The following is a 24,549-nucleotide window of genomic DNA, read 5'->3' as shown; positions in this document are numbered from 1 at the left end:
CCACAGGATGTCTCCTCTTCGTAAAAAACATTCCCTGGTATTTTACACTGAAATCTTGGACAATCATCAATAACGTTTCCGTGGGGCTGTTACAATAAGCCAGGTTATTATTCTGAGCTGGGGTGGGTGGGATTTGATTGGTTTGATACCGTTTTAATGCCTTTACTCCCATTTGCCTTAATATTATTATTCAACGCACTGACAGTCAGACACATTATAGTGGCCAGCCGAGTGCGCGAAGAGCTAAAGAGAAAAGGAAATACAGATAATCGCAATGACCCGGAGATGGAAAGCAGAAAAAAGTTTATCATTTTGCTCTTTGCCTTATCCGGGAGCTTCATACCATTGTGGATGGTATATGTCCTTTATTTCATCTATTATACAATTACAGGAAAAGATCGTAGTGATTTTAACGAATCCGAGAATATATTCCGTCAAGCTGGAACTTTACTCCTGAATTTAAACTGTTGCATAAACACATTCGTCTAAGTGGTGACTCAATCTAAGTTCAGAGATCAACTCTGGGATGCGGTGAAATATCCAATCATTTCATTTGTTCAATGGTGTAATAGTAGCTGCGAGAGGATGATACAGAAACCATGAAGGAGAAAGTTCCATCACCTCTAAGCGAAAGATTCGAACGTGCAGCGTCAGTGTTCTGGGACCTGTTGAAAGAACTGCAGAGAATTATCCCACGACAAAAGGGTATGGGCATAGTACTGCTGAATGGGATTACCATAAATACGTAATTGTGTATCAGTGTGGAGGTGGGGCGGCAAATTGTCTGCTTTATTATATTGGATTCTATTACTATAATTATCAAAACAAAGATCTAGTGTAATGTTGAACTGAACCGGTCAAATTAATGAAGCTGCTCTCATAAAAATGATAATGCTTATTGAACACCTTCCACAAATGAAATGTCTCAAATTAACTCAATGTTAAAACCCTTCAAAATTAAGAACACGGTCTCAATTTTCAACTCTTAATTTTAAAAAGGGTTTTGGTCGCGAAAAACAGTATAACGAGGACAGCCCGTCAATGCATCTTGTTCGTTCTTTTCGGAGCTTATTTTCACACCATTTAAGATCAATAATAATCGTCATCGTTCCTGAAGTAACTCTCAAAAGCACCACAGCTCACTTGTCAAGTGTCTCAAAACATAAAGTACGTCAACCCCAAGTAGAACGGGCAAAAGGAAAAACTTCAATATTGCATTGGAAATTAAAAATACAGAAAAAAAACCAGATCGCTGATATGTAAAGCTCTACGAACCAATACTACAAAGAACGTTTAAATATCAGAAATTGATTCAAATTTTAGTCGACCAATTTAGAGCATTAGCATAGTAAATATTTAAAACGAATGCAACAAATGGGACCAAGAAAAAAAATCTCAGTGTGAGAGCAGCTTGTAGTCACCCAACAATAATTCAGAACATCAGGCTAAAACAATTATCCTCACTTCCCTCACCCAGAAAGACAATGAAACCAGAGAGAAAAGCAGTATATATTTATTGAAATTAATATGTCATGGCACATCTGCCGAACCACCTCAAAATAACAGATATCAATAAAAAAAAACAATTTTTAAAATTATTCATTAACTATTGATGATGTAGTGGAACATATGCCAGAGCCATCGAATCATAGAGCACCTTACATAGCTGCAGCACATCCAAATGACGATGTAACTCAAAATAATTCAGCAACTCAGAATTCAAATATCACAGCAGATGCTTAATTTCAGCCACATTAAATGTCAAATATCCATCAAACATCCCAAAATAAGATATCAGCTGGAGAAATGAAACATCTGAAGTTGCACATCTTGGCACAGTTTAAAAAAAAACAGCCCAGCTCAGTTTCATTCAGGTAACACTAATTAGTCAGATCATTGCTTTAGGTGTGGCATTGAGATAGATAGGAACTTTTGTGCAAGCAACCTGGACATGTACGAAGGTGAGGTCCTTCTGGACAGAACTAGGCAAAGTCTCAGGGAAAATTATAGGTAAAGAATTCCCACAGGACCCTGTGGAGTCACGTGATGGAGTAGAAGTCAGTAGGGTAAAACAAGCCCTCTCCATAAAAAAGAAAAAAAGTCAGAAAAGAGAAAGTTCAACAATTATAAAATACAAGAAGTAGAAGATAAAATTGCAGAGAAGAGAAAGAAGATGGCACCTAAGAAGGAAAAAGTAAAAACGAGAAAAAAAGTCACTGGAAAAGAAAGAAGACCGTACCTGCACAAAGGAACAGGCAGTCATGGTGGCGAAGAACGTCCGTTCTCCAAGATTGGTGCTGGCCCTGCGGAGTCGCAATCCCCAGACCAGTGGACTGCAAAAATGGCTCTCTGAGCCAAACAAAACTGCGCAATCAAAGGTAAAAGAACACCAACGGGAGGGGAGGCTCAGCCGACGAGTAGGCAACAACACGGCGACCAGCTGACAGACGCCCGACACCAGGGCTCTCAGCTGGAAGATGAGGGAGGCGGCAGGAGAGGGAGTGAGGTACCAGGTGAGAAAAAAAGTCAACAGGGTGAACGGCAAGAGGAGCAGCAGCAGGAGGCCCAGCAAGAAGAGGCCCAACAAAGTGATACAAGCAACTCATCAGGAAAATCAGAAGAGATACAATACAAAGAGAAGAAAAAGACAAACACAGGTACAGACACAGAAGAAGAAGACCAAGATCTTCACAGAGAAATAGAAGGTAAAACAGATGGACAGAATATAGATAAAGCTTTTTTGAAGAACAAACGAGATCATTAAAAGAATGGTTGTCATTAGAATTTAGTTCAATTAAAAGAAAAATGAAAGGAACAGAAGATAAAATGCAAAGATTAGAACTAGTCATGACAGAAATAGGGAAGAGTAGAAAATGTGGAAGAACGAGAAATGGCTGTAGAAATGGAAGTAAACAACAAGAGGAAAATTGGAAGAAAGTGACCAATTAAAGAGACAAGAGTTGTTATCTCAGAAAATTGATATGTAGGAAAATTATAGTAGACGAAACAACATAAAAATAGTGGTCCTGAAGGAAGATGAAGAAGGCACAGATACGAAGGAATTTATAAAAGAATGGATCTCACAGGTCCTGGGAACAACAGAAATGCAGGAAGAAATGCAAATAGAAAGGGCACACAGAGCACTAGCTCCGAAACTGCAGACACATCAAAAATCTAGATCCATCTTAGTAAATTTTTTTAGATATACAACAAGAGAAAATATACTGGAGCGGGCAAGGAATAAAATTAGAGAAGATAATAAGCCATTGGAATACAAGGGTCAAAAAATATTATTTTTACCCAAACATAAGTTTTGAACTCTTAAAGAAGTGGAAGGAGTTTAATACAGCAAAAATGATTTTATGGAAAAAAGATTATAAATTCATATAACCATATAACTGTTTACGGTGTGGAAACAGGCCTTGTCGGCCCGTCAAGTCCACGCCAGTTCACTTGCCAATGCCCCAGGTCAGAGTTAGTCCCAACAGTGTTTGTTAAGATATCTAGCGGTGCTTAAAATACTTATACCCGGGGTGCAAAACAGGCTGTTCTCAGATCCGGAGGAGGCACAAGAATTTGCAGAGCGTTTGCAGGACAGAAGGAGAGATGAAGAGATGTAATAAGAATGAAGAACGGCGATAAAATGTATATGTAAAGAATTAAAGAGGGAAAAGAGAAGGGAAGGAAGGAAGTAAGGGGATACAAAAAAAGGGAGAGCTTTTTATATGTGTAAAAAAAAGTGTTCTCTGGGGTGGGGTTGGGGGGGAAGAGAATAACTGTCACTGCGAAATCAGTTGACACTTGCGAGCAAGATCATAATCCAAATGGAAAGAGGAGTTGTGGTTGCCCGGCAAGGGTTAAGGGGCAACTCAGAGAAGGGGGCCATTTGGGGTTAAGGTAATATTGGGTGTAGGAATTATTGGAGTATTTATGTTTTAAATGTGTTGTCATGCATTGAGTTTAAAGAGAGAAAACAGATGAAAATGGGGAAAAGGGGGATGGAGGTGGTGAGGAAGGAGAAATTAGATGTAAACAAGATACAAGACAGCTCGTTGAACTATATGACTATAAACATTAATGGAATGCATAAACAAATTAAAAGGAAGAGGCTATTAAATTTACTAAAAAAAGAAAAAATAGATATAGCATTTGTGCAGGAAATGCATCTAACTGAAGTGGAACATAACAAATTAAAGAGAGACTGGGTAGGACACATAGCGGCAGAGATGTAGCTATATTAATTAATAAAAATGTACCAATCAAAATAGAGGAGGAAATAATAGATCCAGCAGGGAGGTATGTAATGATAAAGTGTCAGATATACTCAGAATTTTGGAATTTGTTCAATATATATGCACCTAATGAGGAGGATCAAAAGTTTATGCAGGATATTTTTTTGAAGATTGTAGATACACAAGGAAATACATTGATAGAAGGGGATTTTAACCTTAATTTGGATCCAAAGTTGGATAAAACTGGACAAAAGACAAGCAAAAAGAATAAAGTAGCCAAATTTATGGTTAAATCAATGCAGGAAAAGAAACTTATGGATATATGGAGGAGGCAGCACCCACCCAAGTGAGAAGGAATATTTATATTATTCGAGTAGGCATAAAACATACTCAAAGATTGATATGTTTTTGTTGTTAGCCCATATTCAAGGGAGAGGTAGGAAAACTGAGTTAAAAGCTAGACTACTATTAGATCATTCACCCCTAATATCAGCAATAGAAATGGAGGACATCCCACAAAGAACATATAGATGGAGGTTAAACTCCATGCTACTTAAAATGCAAGAATATAGAGACTTTATTGAATGTAAAATTAAAACATTTTGAAATAAACACTGAATCAGTGAAAGACAAATTTATATTATGCGACACAATGAAAATCTTCATTAGAGGACAAAAAATAAGTTATGTAACTAAGATGAAAAAGGACTACAATTGGGAAATAGAACAGTTGGAAAGGGAGATAGTAAGTACAGGAATGGAACTAGTAAAAAGGGATGATATAACGAAAAAGAGAGAATTGGCGGACAAAAAATAAAACATGAAACATTACTAAGAAACAAGGTGGAGAAGAACATAATGAAAATAATGCATAAGTATTACGAATTGGTAGAAAAAACACAAAACATTAGCCTGGCAACTTATAATAGAATAAGCTAAAAGAACTGTATTGGCATCAAGGAAAAAGGACAAACAAATTACATTTCACCCAATAGAGATTAATGAAAACTTTAAGAAATTTTATGAACAATTATACCAAACTGAGAACGAGGGAAAAGATGATAAAATAGAAGAGTTTTAGCAAAAATTGAACTGCCGAAATTGCAAGAAGAGGAACTGATAAAACCATTTGAAATAGAGGAAGTACAGGATATATTAAAAAAAGCTGCCGAACAATAAAACACCAGGAGAGGATGGATTCCCCATAGAATTCTATAAAACATTTAAAGAGTTATTAATTCCTCCTCTCCTGGAAGTAATGAACCAGGTAGAAGAAACACAAAACTTGCCAGATTAATGTAAGACAGCAATAATTACAGTAATACCAAAGACGGGGAAGGATCCATTAACACCAGCATCATATAGACCAATATCTCTACTTAACTCAGATTATAAGTTAATAGTGAAATTATTAGCAAACAGATTGGCCGATTGTGTACCAAAAATAGTAAAACAAGATCAAACTGGTTTTATTAAAAGACGAACAGCGGATAATGTCTGTAAACTTATTAATCTAATTCATGCAGTTCAAGGAAACAAGAAGCCAACAGTGGCTGTTGCTTTAGAAGCAGAAAAGGCCTTTGACAGAGTAGAGTAGAACTATCTATTTAAAGTTTTACAGAGGTTCAATCTATCAGAAAAATATATTAATTGAATTAAAGCATTGCATAATGGACCATTGGCGAAGGTAACAGTAAATGGATATGTATCAAGCCAATTGAAATCGATGAGACTGCGGCCTGGCCACGGCTTGGAGGTGAGACTTGCCACGGCCCGGCGGAGCAGCCGGAGGGTCCGAAGTGTTCGGTGCCCGGGGCGCGGACTCGGCCTTTGTTGAATCCCGTGTTGCCCGGGGTGGGGGGGTGGCGGTGGTGAGTGCGGCCTTCGGGAGGGGCCGGTGCCTCGTCCCCCCACAGTAAACGGGTGAGGAGGGGTGAGAGGGCAGAGACCGCGCCTCCTGTCCCACGGAGAGGGTGGAGGGGGGGGGGGGGGGGAAAAAAAAAAAAAATCGGGGAGAAAGGTCCCTGACAACGCGTGTGTCCGGCTGCAGCCCCTGTTTCCCCCCGGCCGCACGGATGAGTGGGGGCTCCCACGCAGGGCAAGGGTGAAAGGAGTCTTGTGGTTATTGAGGCAACAAATTCAAACAGGTCCTGGTCTTGTGGTCAATTTGCAGTTTGTTTTCAGGTTCAAGTTTATTGTCACATGTACAAAGATGCAGTGAGGAAGTTTGTTTTGGAGCAATCTAGCTAGACATCCTGTACATAGTCCAGCAAATAAGCCACAGTGCAGAAGTGTAGTTACAGGGACAGATCAGTTGGTACAAGGTAAAAGCAGCAGGTATGAGGATCATCAGGAGTCTGATAACAGGGGGAAGGAATCTGTTGGAGGGTGATCTCACACTGGTGAATCATCCACATGGGGAGGAGGGGAAAGGGAGTGTGTCTGGGGAGGGGTGAGTCTTTTAATATGTTGCTTGCTTTTAAAAGGCAGTGGGAAGTGGAGGTGGAATAGATTCTCTCCATCAATATTAGTGACTCCGATTATATATTTTTAAACATTATCAATACATCACGGTTAAAGGTTCTCCAGCCCATGAACCTCGTGCTGCCCAATTAACCTATTAATTACAGGGGGTTCATACTGACTCTTAACAGGCAGGACTTGATTCGATCCTGGGTCGTTAGTTATATAATAACATTTCACTAACCGTTTCACCCAATTACAGGAATTGAATCTCATGTCCTGAATTTGGACCAAATAAAGCAGCTGTTTGGAAAAAAAAACAAAACAAAAAAAAACAAGCCAATTGAAATCAAGTAGGTCAACTAGTCAGGGATGTTCATTATCCCCCTCATTGTTCGCCTTAGCAATAAAACCATTGGAAAACTGATAAGAACAGAAAATAAAATAGAATGGATAAAAATAAAGGAGAAGGAGTATAAAATCAGTTTATTTGCAGATGACATCATAGTATTCCTAACAGAACCAGAAATATCAATAAAAGAATTACATAAGAAAATGGAGTATGGAAAAATAGCGGGGTACAAGATCAACGCAAATAAAACTGAAGTGATGCCAATGAGTAATGCGGATTATACAGAATTTAAAAAAGAATCACCATTTAAATGGCAAGCACAAGCAATCCAATATCTAGGTATCAGGTTAGATAATAACTTAAGCCACTTGTAAAAACTAAATTATTTAGCTTAAAAGAAATTGCAGTAAGACTTAGAACATTGGAAAGAATTACTACTAACATTGATAGGGAGGGCAAATTACATTAAAAGAGATACAATACTCATTTCAATCGTTACCAATTCCCTTAACAGTGAAATTCTTCAATGAACTAAAGAGAATATGGAAATTCTTGTGGAAAGGAGGGAAACCGAGGGTAGTGTTAGATAAATTAACAGAGAGGTATAACCAAGGTGGTTTGCAGTTATCAAACTTTAAAAATTATTATAGAGCCGCACAATTAAGGTATTTATCAGATTTTTACCAGACAAGGGAAAAACCAGTCTGGACTATAGAACTAGATAAAATAGGGGAGAAGGTAACGGAACATATACTTTATAAGTGGGATGAGAAGCTGGTGCAATAAAATAGCTCACCAGATTTGCATCATTTACTTAATATATGGAAGAAGATCCACTTAGAAAGGAAAAAAAAACAAATTACCAAATACCAAAATTGTTATTTACACAAAACCTACTAATCCTTTTTACAATATATAACCTTTCCTTTTGAGAATGGGAGAGAAAAGGAATCAAAAGAATAGAAAATTGTTTGTTGGGAAATAATTTATTAACATTTGAACAGTTGAAGTACAAATATGGAATAACTCATGGTACAATGTTTGCATATCATCAACTGAAAACTTATTTAAAAGATAAATTGGGAAACAGATTGAGATTACCAGAAGGAAGCAGCTTTGAATATGTGATTACAGACACAATAATAATTAAAAGATTTATAACGAACATGTACATTAAGCTGCAAGATAAGGAAAATGATGAAATAAACTATAAACTAAACAAAAGTGGGAAAAAGATTTAAACAAAGATAAAAAATGAAGCATGAGAAGTTATGTTCTGGAACTATGAAGAATACAACAAATACAAGGTTACACAAGATACAGTATAATTGGTTACACAGGTTATATTATCACACCTCAAAGATAAAAGAATGGGATCCAACAATATCAGATAGATGTTTTCACTGTAAAAAGCTAATGGGAACAACAGTACATGCAATTTGGGCATGTACAAAAGTGAAAAGATCTAAATCACATATTAAATAAAATCACAAAAAAAAACATACCAAAAAATCCAGAGATCTTTCTTTTAAGTAACACAAGTAGTCAGGAATTAGGCCTCAAATTGGATAAAGTGCAAAAAAGATTTATTATGATAGCCTTCACAGTAGCAAAAAAATGTTTAATGTCAACTTGGAAAATGGCAGCGAGCCTGAGAATACACCAATGGTACATGGAAATAAATAAATGTATTCCACTGGAAAAAAAAACATAATTTAATAAATAAAGTCATATTATTTGAACAAAATTGGGAACCATACATGGAACATAACAAAGAGGGCTTGCCTCAGACCTCCACCCCCTAAAATGATAAGACAAAACAACTTGATTCATGTGTCAAAGTAGATGACACATTTTTCTTGTTTATTTTTCATTGTGTGAAGACATTGTTTTATGGTTTTATTGTATTGTATATGTTGAATATTTATTGGTTTTGGAGTGGGGTGGGAAGGGGGGAATAAAGGGAGAAAATGTCACTGTGTATATTTAATGAGAAACATTTGTATATATTTTGGTTGATATGGTTCACAGTGTGAAAAATAAAAAATTATATTTAAAAAATTTCCCACAGGACCCCGAGTTGTTCCTGCTGGGTAAGAGTTAAAATGAAGCTGTCCAAATTCGAAATTCAATTCGTAATGATTGCCTTGGAGATGGCCAGGAAATGCATAGCAGTTATCTGGAAATCCAATGCTTGCCTGAGCAATGGAGCAGGGAGATGCAAGCCTGTGTTCCCCTGGAGAAAGTCACCTATAACTTGAGGGGAAGGTACTGCACCTTGCAAAAAATTTGGCAGCCACATTTGAGGAATATTGGAGCACGGCTGTGAAAAGAGACAACTTTGCCAAGGGGCCTGGCTCACTCAAATTCCTCCCCAATCACTGGGGTGGGGGGGGGGGGGCAATGAGGATCCGCCTCAGTCCAGCCAAGGAAATACAGGAAAACAAAGTAAAAATCAGACGAATCTCTGGCCGCTGGGCCAAGCTACACTCATAACTCCGGGATATTATTTAATCCCATTTGAACGTTTTAATGTACTAAGTGGTTTTTTTTGCTCTTCAGTTGTCCAATTGTTAAGTGTTTGAGGTCAAAGGAATGTGGTGGTGGGGGGGAGGGAGAAAGGGAAAGGAGTGTTAGGCTTTGCATAGATGGGATTAGGATAAGTTGTAATTGATACAAATTTGTAAAGCTGTGAGTAACGTGTGTAAACTGTTGAGTTCAGTTTTTAAAACTATAAATAACATATTTTTAAAAAGAACACTAATTAAGCAAAAGTAAAACACGAAGGTCTGCATCCACTGAAATTGAAGCATAAACACACTGCTGGAGAAACTCAGCAGGTCCAACAGTGTACTTTATACAGCAAAGATACACACCCAACATTTCAGGCTTAAGCCCTTCAAGCAGAATTGTGGAACTGTAAGGACACATCACAAAGCAAAAAGTACATCAGAAAAATCCGAGATATAGCACATAATAAGTGAGAAATAAATGGTGACGGTAAACAATCTTTTACGATTCTGTTTAGTCTTTTAATTGTTTTTTTTTTCTCGATAAACATCCATCCATCCTGGCATCCTGGTATCCCCCCCCCCCCCCATGCACAGACCCAGTCTCCCTAATATCAGTTGGGGAGACTGTTGTAGATTAAGGGTTTGATTCAAAATGTTTTACATTGTGCTTTCAGCCTGAGGGACAATATATTTAGAGATTCAGGAGTCAAACTACTATTGCCCAAAAGAACCCTACCTCTAAAATACAGCAGATGATGTGACATACTAAGATTTAGTGTGATAACAATAATTTGATAAATAATGGAACATGAGAACTTACCGGTTCAGTTTGATGATTATTATTTGAGTAATGGGAGTGGTGAGATAATACGAGATCCCATCTGAACATGTGCAGCCAATCTCTGAATCTTGAAAAAGACATCCACTGGTATAATTCTTTCAAAAGAGCGTTTTATTGTGAGGCATACATGATTCACTAGAAACTACCTGAACAATGTTCAAAGTAATTACAGGAAGGCATATTATCTCATCACTCCCATTACTCAAATAATAATCATCAAACTTCGAACTGATAAGTTCTTGTTTAATGCTCTATTTTTCATAATGTTTATTGGCTCGCTAATGAGATTTCAAAGCTTAGTGGTCTCTTTTTCACATGGTTTGAAAGACCACAGGGTAAATCAATGGACCTCCAGAAAGAGTCACAATTCAATCGGCAGCCTGCAAAATTGCTGCAATTAAATTTTGCCCCTCCATCCTCAAAGGTTTATTGTAAAACCTGCTAAAAGTTCTTTCATTTGACCATCCTGCCTGACGGATGATATCCCAAATGGAGACTTCTGTTCTACTAGCAGTAGACATAGCTGCCCCAAAATGAGTGGTGTCCTCAAAGCCTTCATGGTCCTGGGAACGGGGAGTTCTAAGGGGGCACATCTTATCGGAGTCGGGGGCAGTTATGCCATTCTCCATCATGTATCCAAGGATAGCCAGACATTTAGTCCAGAACACACAGATGCTAGAATTGTGAGTGAGGTTCAGGGCTTTTGCTGCATGGAGAAAACTCTGAAAGTTGGTGTCATGGTCCTCCAGTGTATGGCCACAATGGTGAAGTTATCGAGGTAGGGGAAGGTAGCCTTCAACCCATACTCATCTACCATTCTGTCCATCTTCCTCTGGAAAAGATGGAAACCATTAGAAATACAGAAATGGATCCTCTGGAATTGATAGAGACGATCATTAGCCTCAAATGCCATTTTTGGATGGTCTTCGGAATGGATTGGCAACTGGTGACAAGCAGCTTTCAGGTCGATGGTCAAATAGACCCAATACTGCGCAATATCATTCACCACGTCTGCAATCCAAGGGAGGGGTAAGTGTCCAGGAATATGTACCAATAAATAGTTTGGCTATAGTCAGTTACTAGCCTGGACTTGTTTTCCCCTTTTACTACTACCACTTGCTCTCTCCAAGGGCTAGTGCTAGATTCGTTGATACCTTTATTGAGTAGACATTGTATCTCAGACTTTATGAAGTCTCAGTCTGCTGTGCTGTACCTTTTGCTCTTGGTAGCAATAGGTTTGCCATCTGGGGACAGATTTGGGAAGAGAGGTGGGGGCATCAATATTCAATTGCATGTGGGTTCTGATTTTAAGGGCCCTCCATTCCAAACTGTTATGGGGGAGGGGACCAGAATACTTCAAGGACACACTTTTAAGGTGACACAGGAAGTCTAGACCCAACAACACCAGAGCACACAATTCATTAAGTTCATACAGGCGTATTTTACAAAATCCCTCCCCCCACAAAAGGCAAATGTACTATGCAATGTTCTTGAATATGAGTAGAGTGCAAATGAGATGCAAGAAATATACATTAATTGGAAGGATACATCTTTAGGTTGTATTCTTCTACAGTCTGAGAGTCTATGAACCTTTTCAGTATAGGTATTTAGTGGAGTGTTTATTTACATTAACAGTCACTATGGAGTTGCTAAGGTGGTGAGGCCGTCCTGATCTAGAACCACTGAGGCAAGGACTCTGGAGACGCTGTTCTCCTCACTTGAGTGGCCCCCACTGTCCTGGGTTGCCCGTGGGTGAGATGGCGTCTGTCACATTTGTGGACCGAAATGTGAAGTTAATGAAACATTAAACACAAGTTTTATCAGGTAAACTTCTCTGTGCCATTCTTCTCCAGTTTCCTTTGTTCTCTTGCTTGTGCTCTTATCTCTCTCTCATACCACGTGACTTCCGGTACATCTCATACATATTCATTATCATGACATCCCTCCTTTAATCAGAAATAAACTTTACCTTCACTTACCAATATCCCTCGGAAACATACAAACATCGTAACTAATGGTAATATTATAACTCAACTACATAAAATTTACTTCCTACAACATTCATACATGCACTTTATGATATAAGATTAAATACTGTCTCAAAGTTCTTATTAAAATTATGGCACAAAGTCTTCGTATTGTTTGGGCACTTTCCGGTTTCGTTTCGGCCCGCCTGCGATATTGTCGTCGCTTCTCGGTTGTTCACTCTCAGCGTCGGAAATACTGCTCGCCACAGCTTTGGGTGTTTCTGGCGCTCTAGTCACTTCATCAGGAGTGCTGCCTCTGGAACATCATCAGGTCTCTCAGTTTCAGCATCTCGTATTGGCCTTTCAACCTCTTCGCTTGATGTATCTCTGGACTGGTACCTTTTTACACCTGAGACATTTCTCTTATACATGACTCCAGTCGGAGACTTGATTGTCACCATACTGCCACTTCTGGATACGACAGTATAGGGTTGATGGTAATAAGGTGTGTCTAGCTTACCACCAGTTTCATGCCTCACTAGAACATTATCTCCTGGCATGATGTCTGAGTACTTGGCTCCACGTTTCGAATCTGTGTACAGATTTGCTGCACCTTTCTTTTCAGCATCATGGTCCCTCATCTCCTGGTCGTCTTGGATTTCCTTTATTTCTGGCATTTTTGTGCGGATTTTTCTCCCACAAAATGCTTCTGCAGGACTTTTTCCAGTGGTTGCATGAGGCATTGCTCGATAGACAGCCACATAAGATAGCAATGCTTCTCGCCAATTTTGTCCTTCTGCGAGTGCAATCCTCAATCGTTTTTCAATGGATTGATTTTGTCTCTCTACTTCTCCGTTGGCTTGCGGCCATTTCGGAGTTACTTTATGATGGTGGATACCTGTGGTCCTCATGTATTCCGCAAATGTCTCTGAAATGAATTGTGGACCATTGTCAGAGTATAATGTAACAGGTAATCCATATCTTGCGAATATCTCTGCTAACGCTTGTATTGTTTTTTCAGTGGTTGTGGACTTCAACACTACATACTCATAGTATCTGCTGTAGTAATCTATCACTACCATAATTGATTCACCCGTCGGTAAAGGTCCAAGAAAATCAACAGCTACGTCGATCTATGGTCCTGTCGGGAGTTGCGTACTCCGGATCGGTTCTGGCGGATTACTCCTACTTGTGATTTGACATCCGTGACAAGTTTTAACAAATTTCTCTGCGTCTTTATCACAACTTGGCCACCATACCTTGGTCCTGAGGTTTTTGCTTGGTACATGCGCTAAGGATACGATCTTCGGTCTCAATCTTTGCGGAATCACCAATCTGCAACCTCTTAATACATACTGTCCGATGCAACAAAGTTCGTCTCTAATGTGAATGTAAGCCTTGTGAGTACACTTGTCCCATAGTCCACGCTGTACACATTCTCTTACTTCCATGAGTTCTGGATCACGTTCGGATTCTCTTTCGACTTCCTTCGTAGTCACAGCTTTCGGAGTCGACTGAATAGCTACGAAGCGTACAAAGCTCTCTGTTTCTGTTCCCAATTCTGACTTGGATTGTGGACCACCATCCTTCACCAATCTGGACAGCGGATCAGCAATGTTTGCTTTCCCTGCAATGTGGATTACTTTATATTTGTAGGGTTGTAGTCTGAGTACCCATCTCTTTATTCTGGCACATGATTTTGATCTAGGTGCTTAGATCACCTCTAATGGCTTATGATCTGTGATGAGTTCAAATTCAATGCCGTATAAATATGTATGGAACCTCTCACAGGCCCATACAAGTCCGAGTGCTTCTTTCTCTGTCTGAGAGTATCTTCTTTCCACATCTGATAACAATCTGCTGGCATAGGCAATGATTCTTGGTCCTCCATCATGCATCTGGACCAACACTGCTCCTAAACCAACTGGGCTGGCATCCGCTATGACTTTGGTTGATGCCGCCGGATCGTAATATCCAAGAGTTTTTGCATCTGTCAGGCTTTGCTTCAGCGCTGTGAATGCTTTCTTCTGCTCAGATCCAAAATGAAATAGTACTCCTTTCCTGGTTAGTTTCCTTAGTGGTTCTGCCACTGTAGCGAAATTAGGAATGAACTTTGCACAAAAATTGACCAATCCCAGGAAACTCCTCACCTCTGTTGCGTTCTGAGGTGCACGTGCCTCTGCAATAGCTTTCACCTTGGCCTCTGCAGGGTTTAGTCCTTCCCGTGTAAGTCTGTGTCCCATGAAGTCCATTTCTGACACACTAAACTGGCACTTGTTTCCATTCACGGTAAGGCCTGCCTCCTGTAGTCTAGATAGTACACGCCTCAACCGTTTATCATGCTCTTCCTTCGTTGGTGCATGGACTATAATGTCATCAGAAATGTTGGCAACTCCAGGAATGCCTTGAATCACTCGATGGATTTCATACTGGTAGATCTCCGAAGCTGCATTAATTCCAAATGATAGTCTTTTGTAACGATACAATCCACAGTGAGTCACAAATGTAGTTACATCTCGGGAACCCGGATCCAGCTCTAATTGATGATAGCCCCATTTCAGATCAATTTTTGAGAATATCTTACTGGTAGTTATTTCCTCCACTGTTGGTATAGGGTGTCGTTCTCTAATTATAGCTTCATTGGCTATTCTCATGTCAACACATAGTCTTATCTCACCCTTTGGTTTGGGCACAATCACTACGGGACTGACCCATTGTGTTGAATGTTCCACCGGTTCAATAATGTCTTGTTCGATCAATTCTTTAATTTTGGCTTCGACTTTCCCACGAAGTCCAAATGGAGTTCGGCGCATTGGTTGTGCCTTGGGTTTGACCGTTTCATCTACTACTAGCTTCAATTGTCGACCTTTCAGCTTTCCTACTCCTTGGAAGACTGCGGGGAATTCTTGCTTCATATCCTCGTATGACTGAATTGAATTGACACAAGCTCCAATATGAAGTATTGCCAGGTCTTGCTTCTACTCAGCAATGGTTCTCCCCTCTCTTCTATGACCATAAACTCTGCTTCGGTGTACTTATCTCCAGCTTCAACAGTTGCAGTAAAACATCCAATGGTCTGCAATGGCTTAGTTGCTGTGAATGGATATAGTTTCTTGGAACACTTCTTTGAGGTACAGATGATCTTTTTCCTTTTCAACTTCTCCCATAAATGTCGATCAATCACATTACTGTCACTGCCTGAGTCTACAGTGACCTGAACTGACACTCCACCAATGATCACTGCGACCTTCTCATGACGTACTTCATTCAACGTAAGTTGGTAACAACTCTGTTCCTCCTGGGTATCATCATCGTCACCGTCTATCTGGCAAATGGTATCTTTCTTTCCAGGATACTTTCCTTTCCCCCAGGCTTTGCCTTTGGAAGTTGTACTCTTCCTCTTCTGGTCTGCATTGGACTTGCTTTTGCACTTCTTTGCAAAGTGGTCCTTACCTCCACACTTTCTGCAAACTTTGCCTTTGGCCGGGCAATATGGGTCTTTTCCAAAGTGACCTCGGTTTCCACATCGATAACACTCCACGTCCTGTGTCGGCATATATCTTGGCTGATTATGGCGATGTGAGAGCCTCTTAATTTGCTGGCTTGAGTTGTCTTTCAGGGTCATGGTATGAAATTGCCCTTCAACAGCCTCTAATGCAGCAGCAATGGTTAAAGCATCGGTGAGTTCCAACTCACTCCCTCTTTCCAGTAGACGTCTTCTGAGTTTATCTGATCTGCAGTGCTGTACGACTTGATCCAGTAATTGGTTGTCCAAATCAGCTGGCATGTAATTGCATCCAACACCTAGCTGGCGTAGTCTTGTCACGTACTGAGCAATTGTCTGGCCATGATGAAATATTCCAGCCCCAAAAGTACTGAGTCACAGAGAAATTTCTTATCACCTTGAAGTCGTCTGTAATCCTCTGTAATCTTGTTTAGTCTTTAATTTTCTTCAAGCTTCTTTCATCCTCGTCGCCAATGTCACATTTGTGGCCCGAAATGTGAAGTTAATGAAACATTAAACACAAGTTTTATCAGGTAAACTTCTCTGTGGCTTTCTTCTCCCGTTTCCTTTGTTCTCTTGCTTGTGCTCTTATCTCTCTCTCATACCACCTGACTTCCGGTACATCTCATACATATTCATTATCATGACAGCGTCAACCTTGTGGTGCAGCAAGATGGCTGCCCTCCTTCCTCTGACAATGTTGGCGCTGAATTTGAATTTGAATCGCAGCAAGATGGCCACTGAGCCTTTTTTGCAACATTTTCTCACATCCACCCTCCTTCGGCATATAGTGCAGCAACTGGGTTCAGGCAAATTCGGGGCAGATGGCTTGGGGCTGGAATCGAATCTAAGAGTGGTGCAGGTCATGGACTTCCTCGAGCTTCCCCTCGCATGGCAAACCCTCACCCAATGCACTTTCTTGCCACAGATGGAGCAAACTGAGTCTTGAGCCAGGCAATGAGATCAGGGATGCTAGCCCTTGGTGCCGGAAAATAACTTCCTAGCTTGTGAGCGCTCCCTAGCACAGGAAGGAACAGCTGTTAGGGCTGGGGTAGCAGTAGCAGCCGGTCCTTGGAAGGGGTCACCTGGGTGAGCGAGCTCACTCGCTTTGAGGTTATCATTCTTGTGTTTGGCCTGTTGCACTGACTGGGCCACTTCAACGTGGCTAGCCAGGTCCTTCTTACCTGACTCAATCAGTTACTGCCTCATGTCCCTCGAGCGGACCCCCGCAACTAGTGTCCCAGATCTGTTACGAACAGGGCCCGTAGCCATTTCGTACCTCCACAGATCCAGCGGGTCATCATCGATGGTCTGCCCTGGCCTTTGGCAACGTAGAATGAATCAGTGTCTCACTAGGACCTCTTTTTGCATTTTCCGGTACAAAGCCTTCAAAGCCTCGATGGCAGCATCATATGCAGTGCAGTCCCTGATGACTGCATACCCTTTCCTTCCTCCCCTCAAAATGTGTGCAGACCTCCTGAGTTCAGCCCTCTGGTCACGGCAGGTAGCCCTGGAAGCAATCTACTCAGTAGCCACGTCGGGGGACAAAGGGTCAATCAGCAGCAGACCTGGCTTGAGCAGCGCTTCCATCTTCTGGGGAATGCTAATAAAGTTAGAACGTGAGTAAAAGCTCTCACGACTGGAGAGCTTTTATAATCTTAGAACCGAGGGTAGGGTCTTCAGAGGGTTCAGGCAGGAAACCAGGGGAGATGAGGGCGGAGCCCGCCATCAGTACAACACACCACTGCACTGCAGAACTAAGCGCCCTTAACAGAATGAAATTGGCCCGAGACAGCAAATAATAAAGTGATGGATCTCCATGCCTGGGTCTTGAGGACTCTCTCGGGCCCGAAACGTTGGTAATAAGTCATGGGATTCAGCTTCGTTCCTCCAGCATTTCTCGGGATTCTGACATCTCCAGCCTTCCGTGTTTTACTCACCTCATTCAAACCGAGCCGCATCTCCCCGATAGCTGCCTCGTTCTCCTCTTCGGTCCGTAGACCGTCCGGCATCGCGAAGAGACGCGCCTTCTTCAAACCGTGATGGGAAGCTGCCTCCGTTACGCATGCGCGTCTTTGAACTGCGTTCGCAGTGGGAAGCGGAAGTGCCATCGAGTTATTGACGGGTCGCGCGCGCGCGCGCGCGCCCGCCCGGCCGAACCCGAGCCCTGAGGGAGGGCGCGCGATGGTCGGACAGTTGTTTAGTGTCGCTCAGGCGTGTGTGTGGTGACTGAGGCGCGATGGGCGCACGTCATGGAGTCGTCCAGAACCGAAAAAAGCCCCTCGGCCTAATTTCTCTCTACAGACCAAGGTACCTCCTTAAACTCATTTGGCCCAGATCCCCTCGAAACCTTTCCTACCCGTGGGCCTGTCGAAATGTTTTTGAACGTTCCCTTCTCTACCTCATCCTCTGGCAGCTTCTTCCGCATCCCATCACCAAGTATAATCCCTTTAAACATTTAACGGCTCGCTTTGAATCTGTGTTCGCTTGTTTTTGGCCTTCTACTCTGTGGAAAACATTGTGATCGTCCATCTTATTTGTGCTACTTCCCTCGATTTGTAAAGGCCTGTTAAGATCACACCTCTGCCTCCTTTGCTGCAGGGAAAGCATCCTGTTCTAACAAGCCCTCCAGTCCTGGCAACACTTTTGTGAATATTTTCTTTACCTGGTCTCACATCATCAAATCCTTCCATAATATGGGAACTGGAATTGCATATTGTTCCATCTCACCAATGTCTAGACCAGCTGTCACATGATGCCTCACTGGAGAGCCCTTTCTGATGACCAAGTTATTTGCCTTCATTGCTTTGTCTACCTGTGTTCCAGCATTCAGGGAACTATGTACTTGGGACCCTACCTCTCTTTCTTCTACAAATACTACCTCCTGCCCTGTCTTATGGTGTGTATGACCTACCCTGGTTTAACGTTCTCATCACTTTGCCCTTGTCTGAATATAATTCCATTGCCCACTTTGTGTTGTGACCTTAAACAACCTACCTTGCTGTTGACCACTCCACCCATTTTGGTATTGTCTGCAAAATTGCATAATGTGCCATTTTCACACTCATTCAAATTATTAATATATGACTACAACAAGGGATCCAGCAGTGATTCAGGCAAAGACCTGCCAGGTGATCTACTTAAGCTGGAGCTTGACAGAATGTGAATTACTCTTACCCTAATGAGGCTAATAAGTTTTTACAATAATTTTACTGCAGTGTTTGAAATAAATTTTGTACATACTTAAAATTTTCCTGGTCATATGGTAGAAAACTTGACTCTGACCTTTCAAATTTGTTCCTCTGCATGCAAACTTGGTATCGGTTCCAATGGTAAGACATAAAAGTGTCTTTTAGTGGCATCATTTGTTTTAGCTCATATCAATATTTTTCCCAATTTATATTGTAAACAGTCTAATGTGGAATGATGTTAATTAGCAACAGCTAATACAATTTGGACAGGGGAGGAAACTGAACTACATGTTAAATTGAATGTGCCACTAATTAAACCTTATAAAGAAATGATCAATTTATTGATCATCTGAAAATCTTCAATAGAATCTGGTTATGTGTTAAAGTTCTGGGGAAAGCAGCTGATGTATTTTGTTTCATGACAATTTTTTTTACAAAGATTGGCCTCTATTCTTTCCTCTGCCCATCAGCTGGGACTTGCAGATGTGAGATTGGAAAAATTCTCAATGGAGCTGTTGAGTTTTTGCAACTATTAAATTTTAGTCCTCTTATGGTGTGTTTTTTGGAGAAAACTAAAGACTAATTGGGTGCCTAATGGAAGAATGGAAACTTACTTCAGTTCTTTATCCCACGTTCGTACTGATCTATCTGTCTTTACGCACATATCTCACAAAAACACAATGTAAATTGGAAGGGCAGCAACTTTTAATTTGATCTTCAGAATGAATGAACGGAATTAAAATATCAAATTGCCATTCCGAGCATGTATCTTGCAAATAACCCATTTTATCTTTTTTTTCCCTTATGCCTTCTGAGGTTCAGATTTCATTTATCTCCTGAATATACCATCTCCAGATTCACCTTTTGGTGTTCACTAGCCTTTCACCAAGAAGTGAAGTGTTGCTCAGTCTCTCCTTTTAACCACTTAATCTTTTTATTCTATCCACATTCTCCCACCTATGTCTTCCCTCTTTCTACAACTTTTGATGCTTCATTTCTAAGTTTTTCCATTTCTGATAATGCAAAATGTTAATTTTCTTTCCACCTATAGTTTAATCTGCTAGATTTTTGGCATTCTGCTTTATTTCCTATTTCTTGTAACTGCAGTCTTTTGCCTCTAGAGCAAATTTCTTGAATAAGACTGTTTATTCTGCAGAGGTACTTAATTAGGGAATTTTATTTCATGCTTGAAGGAATCATTTTGTTTCAATATTAATAAATTCTGAGGTTACATAACTTTAAATTAATAACATGTATCAGTGTACTGTAATAATTTTATAGTAAGTATCATGGCTGCTCAAAATTCTGCAGCTTTATTTTAACTGCAAGTTGGAAATATTGCTGGTTTCCAGAACAGGAATTGTTAAGTACAATGATAGACTCTACATTCCTAAAATGGAAATGATTTCTTGAACCAATTTTATTGTTTTAAACAATCCATTCCCTGCTATGACGACTGAATAAAAAATCAAAGACATTGTGAAATAACTTGAAAAATATCCACAGAAGCTAAAACAAAAAAATCCACTGGAATTAGGGTAATGCTAATGCTGTTAACATTTTTTTTAATTCAACCTTTCCTCTCTCCTGTCAGTTTTCTTCCTCAGCATTTTGAATGTGTGATCAGTCTATGACTCAGCATGATCCCCTTTATCTTCTTATACAGTATCTGTGCTACACTTCTCCTACCTTCATTTGTCCAGGATCCTATCACCAGATTTCACTCCCCAAGACCTTACCATTTTTTTTCGACATTCAGCATGGTAACATGCCCTTCTATCCTACAAGCCTGTGCTGTGTGCACAAGCCAATTAACCTACAACCCGTAAGTTGTTGATGGGTGGGAGTAGTGGATGGAATGTATTCTGCCTGGAGGTCACTGATCAGTGGAGTTCCACAGGGACCGGTTCTGGGACCCTTGCTCTTTGGGATTTTTATAAATGAACTAAATGAAGAAGCAGAAGGATGGGTCAGAAAGTTTACAGGTGATACAAAGGTTGGAGGAGTTTTGGATAGTGCTAAACATTGTCATAGGTTACAAAAGGATATAGACAGGATGCAGAGTTGGTGGGAAAAGTGGCAGAATGTGTGAGAATAATGCATTTTGGAAGATCAAGCCAGAAAGCTGAGTACAGGGTTAATGGTCGGATACTTAACAGTGTGGAGGAACAGAGGGACCTTGAGGTTCAAATTCATACATCTCTCAAGGTTTCTGTGCAGGTTGATAGGATGCTTAAGAGGGCCTGTGGGATGCTGGGCATCATTAATAGGGTGATTGAGTTCCAGAGTCAAGAGATCATGTTACAACTCTACAAATCTCTGGAGAGTCCATATTTGAACATTGTGTTCAGTTCTGATCATCTCATTGTCTTCTTCTGGCTATCCATCCTGTAGGATGATGATGGTTCCTTTCAGTCAGTTTGTGGGGTTTGAAATGTGCATCCTGGAGTGGCTGTACAGGCTGATCCTTGACAGACATTGCTTGGCATATACATGGCAGGTGAGGCTTGGAAGAACAACAGCGGCAGAAGCTTTGCTGTGGCACTTTCCGCACTTTTCCTCTGTTGCCTCTAAGCTTTTTCTCAGTAGCGTCCACATCTTTTCTGATGACGCCCCTCCATCTTGAGCCTGATCCTCCTATGTTGATGGGGAAATGTCAGCTTTGTTGAGGCTCCTGTGCAAAACATCCTTGTAGTCTCTGGCCTCCTCATTTCTGGGTACCACAAGACATTTGGCTATACAAGATGCCCTTGAGCAGACATCCGTCAAGCATTCTGATAACACGACCTGCCCAGCCCAGTTGGGTTGACATCACCAAGGTCCAAACTGCTGGCATTCTGGCTTGAGAAAGGACCTCAACCCCTTTTCTTACCAGGTCATCTTCATCAGAGAATGTAAGTGATGCTGCTGCAGTTGGTCAAGCTGACATAAGTGACTCTGATATAAGCACCACGTCTCAACTCCATATCAGCAAGGCCGATATGACAACAGCCCTGTACACCTTGCACTTTGTAGCCAACCTGATGTTCTGTGACCAAACCTGATCTTTCAGCTGACCAAAGGCAAAGCAGGCCTAGATCTTCGCTCATCTAGAGATGTTGAGGATGTTATTGTGCTGCCCGGGTAGTAAAGCTTGTTGGTGGCATTGAGACAATTATCATCAATGAGGACAGTTGGTTCTTCTTAGCTGATCCAGGAGCCAGTTGGTACAAAACTCCCGTTTTTTTCAAGCTGATTGCCAGTGCTGCTAAGAGCTATAGATTGACAAAGTGACTGGTGATCTGCTGTAGTTCTTCGAGATTGGGCAACCACTCATTACAGGAAGGATGTTTTATTTATGGAGAGGGTGCTGAGAAGATTTACCAGGATGTTGCCTGGATTGGAAAATGTCATATAAGGCAAGGTTAGCAGATCTGGGACTTTTTTCTTTGGATCAAAGAAGGATGAAAGGAGACTTGATAGAGTTCTACAAGAATCTGAGATGGAGGAGTCACGTGATGGAGTAGTGGCCGGTCGGGGAACTTCAGCCCTCTCCGGAAAAGTTTAAAAAAAAAACACAGAAAACACAAAGGCACAAACACAAAAATTACAATAAAGTGAAAGTAAAGGTGAGAAGAAAATGGCAGCAAAGAAAGAAAAGTCGAAAGCAACGGGAAGAAGAGAAGAAGAAAAGACATCGGAAGAAGAAGGTGAAGGCCTTACGTGTCCGAGGAGTCCCGCCGCGGAGAGAGAAGCCCGCTCCCTCAGGACAGTCGAAGTCCCGAGCTCGGGACTACAAAAATGGCTCGCGGAGCCAAGCAAAAGTGCGCAACCATGCATGCGTGAGGAGTCGCGCATGCGCGATGCGCATGACAAAAAAAACACTGACGGGAGGGGGGACCAGCTGAGGAGTCGATCTCCACAGCTGAGAATGACAGCTACAACACAACAACAAGAAGAGAACATAGAAAACAACGAGAACAAGAAAGAAGAGAGTAAAAAGAAATCAAGGAAACAACAGATGACCAACACAGAGGAAGAAGAAGAGGAAGAACATAGAGAAATGGAAGAAGAAGGGAAGGGCAAGACAATGGATATATATTTTTTAAAGAATATATGGAATCAGAAAAAGAATGGCAATCATAAGAATTTAGTGAAATAAAAAGAAGAATTAAAAGTACAGAAGAAAAAATGAATAGATTAGAGATGGTCATGTCAGATATAGGAAAAAGAGTGGACAAGGTGGAAGAACGAGAAACAGCTGTAGAAATGGAAGTAGAGGACTTAAAAAATAAATTAGAAGAATCTAATAAAAAAGTTAAAGAGACACAAGAGCTGTTAGCTCAGAAGATAGATAAAATGTAAAATTATAATAGAAATTATAATAGGGTGTAAAGGGTGGGGCCAGTACTGCGCGCACTGCACTCCACCTAAAAGCTCCTTTGCGCAGGCCCGAGGACAGGTCCACGTCCTCCCCCTCAACGTCCTCCCCCTCAACGTCCTCCCCCTCCACGTCCTCCCCCTCCACGTCCTCCCCCTCCACGTCCTCCCCCTCCACGTCCTCCCCCTCAAAAGATGCTCACAAACTCAAGCTAGCATGCTGGAACATCAGAACCATGCTAGACAAGACTGACAGCCACCGACCTGAACGTCGGTCTGCCCTCATTGCACATGAACTCCTCAGACTTGACATCGACATAGCCGCTCTCAGTGAAGTCCGCCTGGCAGATGTAGGCAGCCTCCAAGAACGCGGCGCGGGCTACACACTCTACTGGTCTGGCAAGCCTTCGGATGAACGACGCCTATCTGGTGTAGGCTTCATGGTCAAGAGCTTCATTGCCTCCAAACTCGAAAACCTTCCGACAGGCCTCTCGGACCGAATCATGTCCATGCGACTCCCACTTCAAAACAAGCGTCACATCACCCTCATCAGTGTCTATGCTCCAACCCTCCAGGCGGAACCAGCAGAAAAGAACAAGTTCTACACCGACCTGCGCAACCTCATCCAACGTACCCCTACAGCCGACAAGGTTGTCATCCTGGGCGACTTCAACGCTCGTGTCGGCAAAGACTCAGAAACCTGGCCAGGAATCCTGGGCAAGCATGGCGTCGGCAAGTGCAACGACAATGGGCGCCTCCTGTTGGAGCTCTGCGCAGAACAGCGGCTTGTCATTACAAACACCCTTTTTCAGCAGAGGGACAGCCTTAAGACCACCTGGATGCATCCCTGATCCAAACACTGGCACCTCCTGGACTACATCCTGGTGCGAGAAAGTGACAAACAAGATGTGCTCCACACCAGGGTCATGCCTAGCGCGGAATGCCACACTGACCACCGGCTGGTTCGCTGCAAGCTCAACCTTCACTTCAAGCCAAAGCCCAGGAACAATAAAGCCCCCAGAAAGAGGTTCAATGTTGGAAAACTGCAGTCAGACGAAGCGAGAGGAAACTTCCAGGCAAACCTCAAAGCAAAGCTCGACGTTGCAACCCGCCTCCCGGACCCGTC

At 41.5% G+C, this 24,549-nt stretch overlaps 1 long non-coding RNA gene and 1 pseudogene across 1 annotated transcript; one reads left to right on the top strand and one right to left on the bottom strand.

Annotated features, from left to right (window-relative positions):
- Nucleotides 1-318: 318 nt before the first annotated feature.
- Nucleotides 319-18,086, bottom strand: LOC138764908 (uncharacterized). The gene is made up of 2 exons (XR_011358360.1): nucleotides 17,814-18,086; nucleotides 319-665 (listed from the first exon to the last, which is right to left on the bottom strand). It is a non-coding gene; the product is annotated as an uncharacterized lncRNA (long non-coding RNA).
- LOC138764907 (NACHT, LRR and PYD domains-containing protein 3-like) overlaps nucleotides 17,994-24,549 on the top strand; it is a 64,132-nt pseudogene continuing 57,576 nt past the window's right edge.

The sequence above is a fragment of the Narcine bancroftii genome, chromosome 5 (genome assembly GCF_036971445.1).
Source record: "Narcine bancroftii isolate sNarBan1 chromosome 5, sNarBan1.hap1, whole genome shotgun sequence".
NCBI lineage: Eukaryota > Metazoa > Chordata > Chondrichthyes > Torpediniformes > Narcinidae > Narcine > Narcine bancroftii.
Note: the sequence above shows the minus strand (reverse complement) of the source record. Positions and strands in the feature narration are given on the sequence as shown.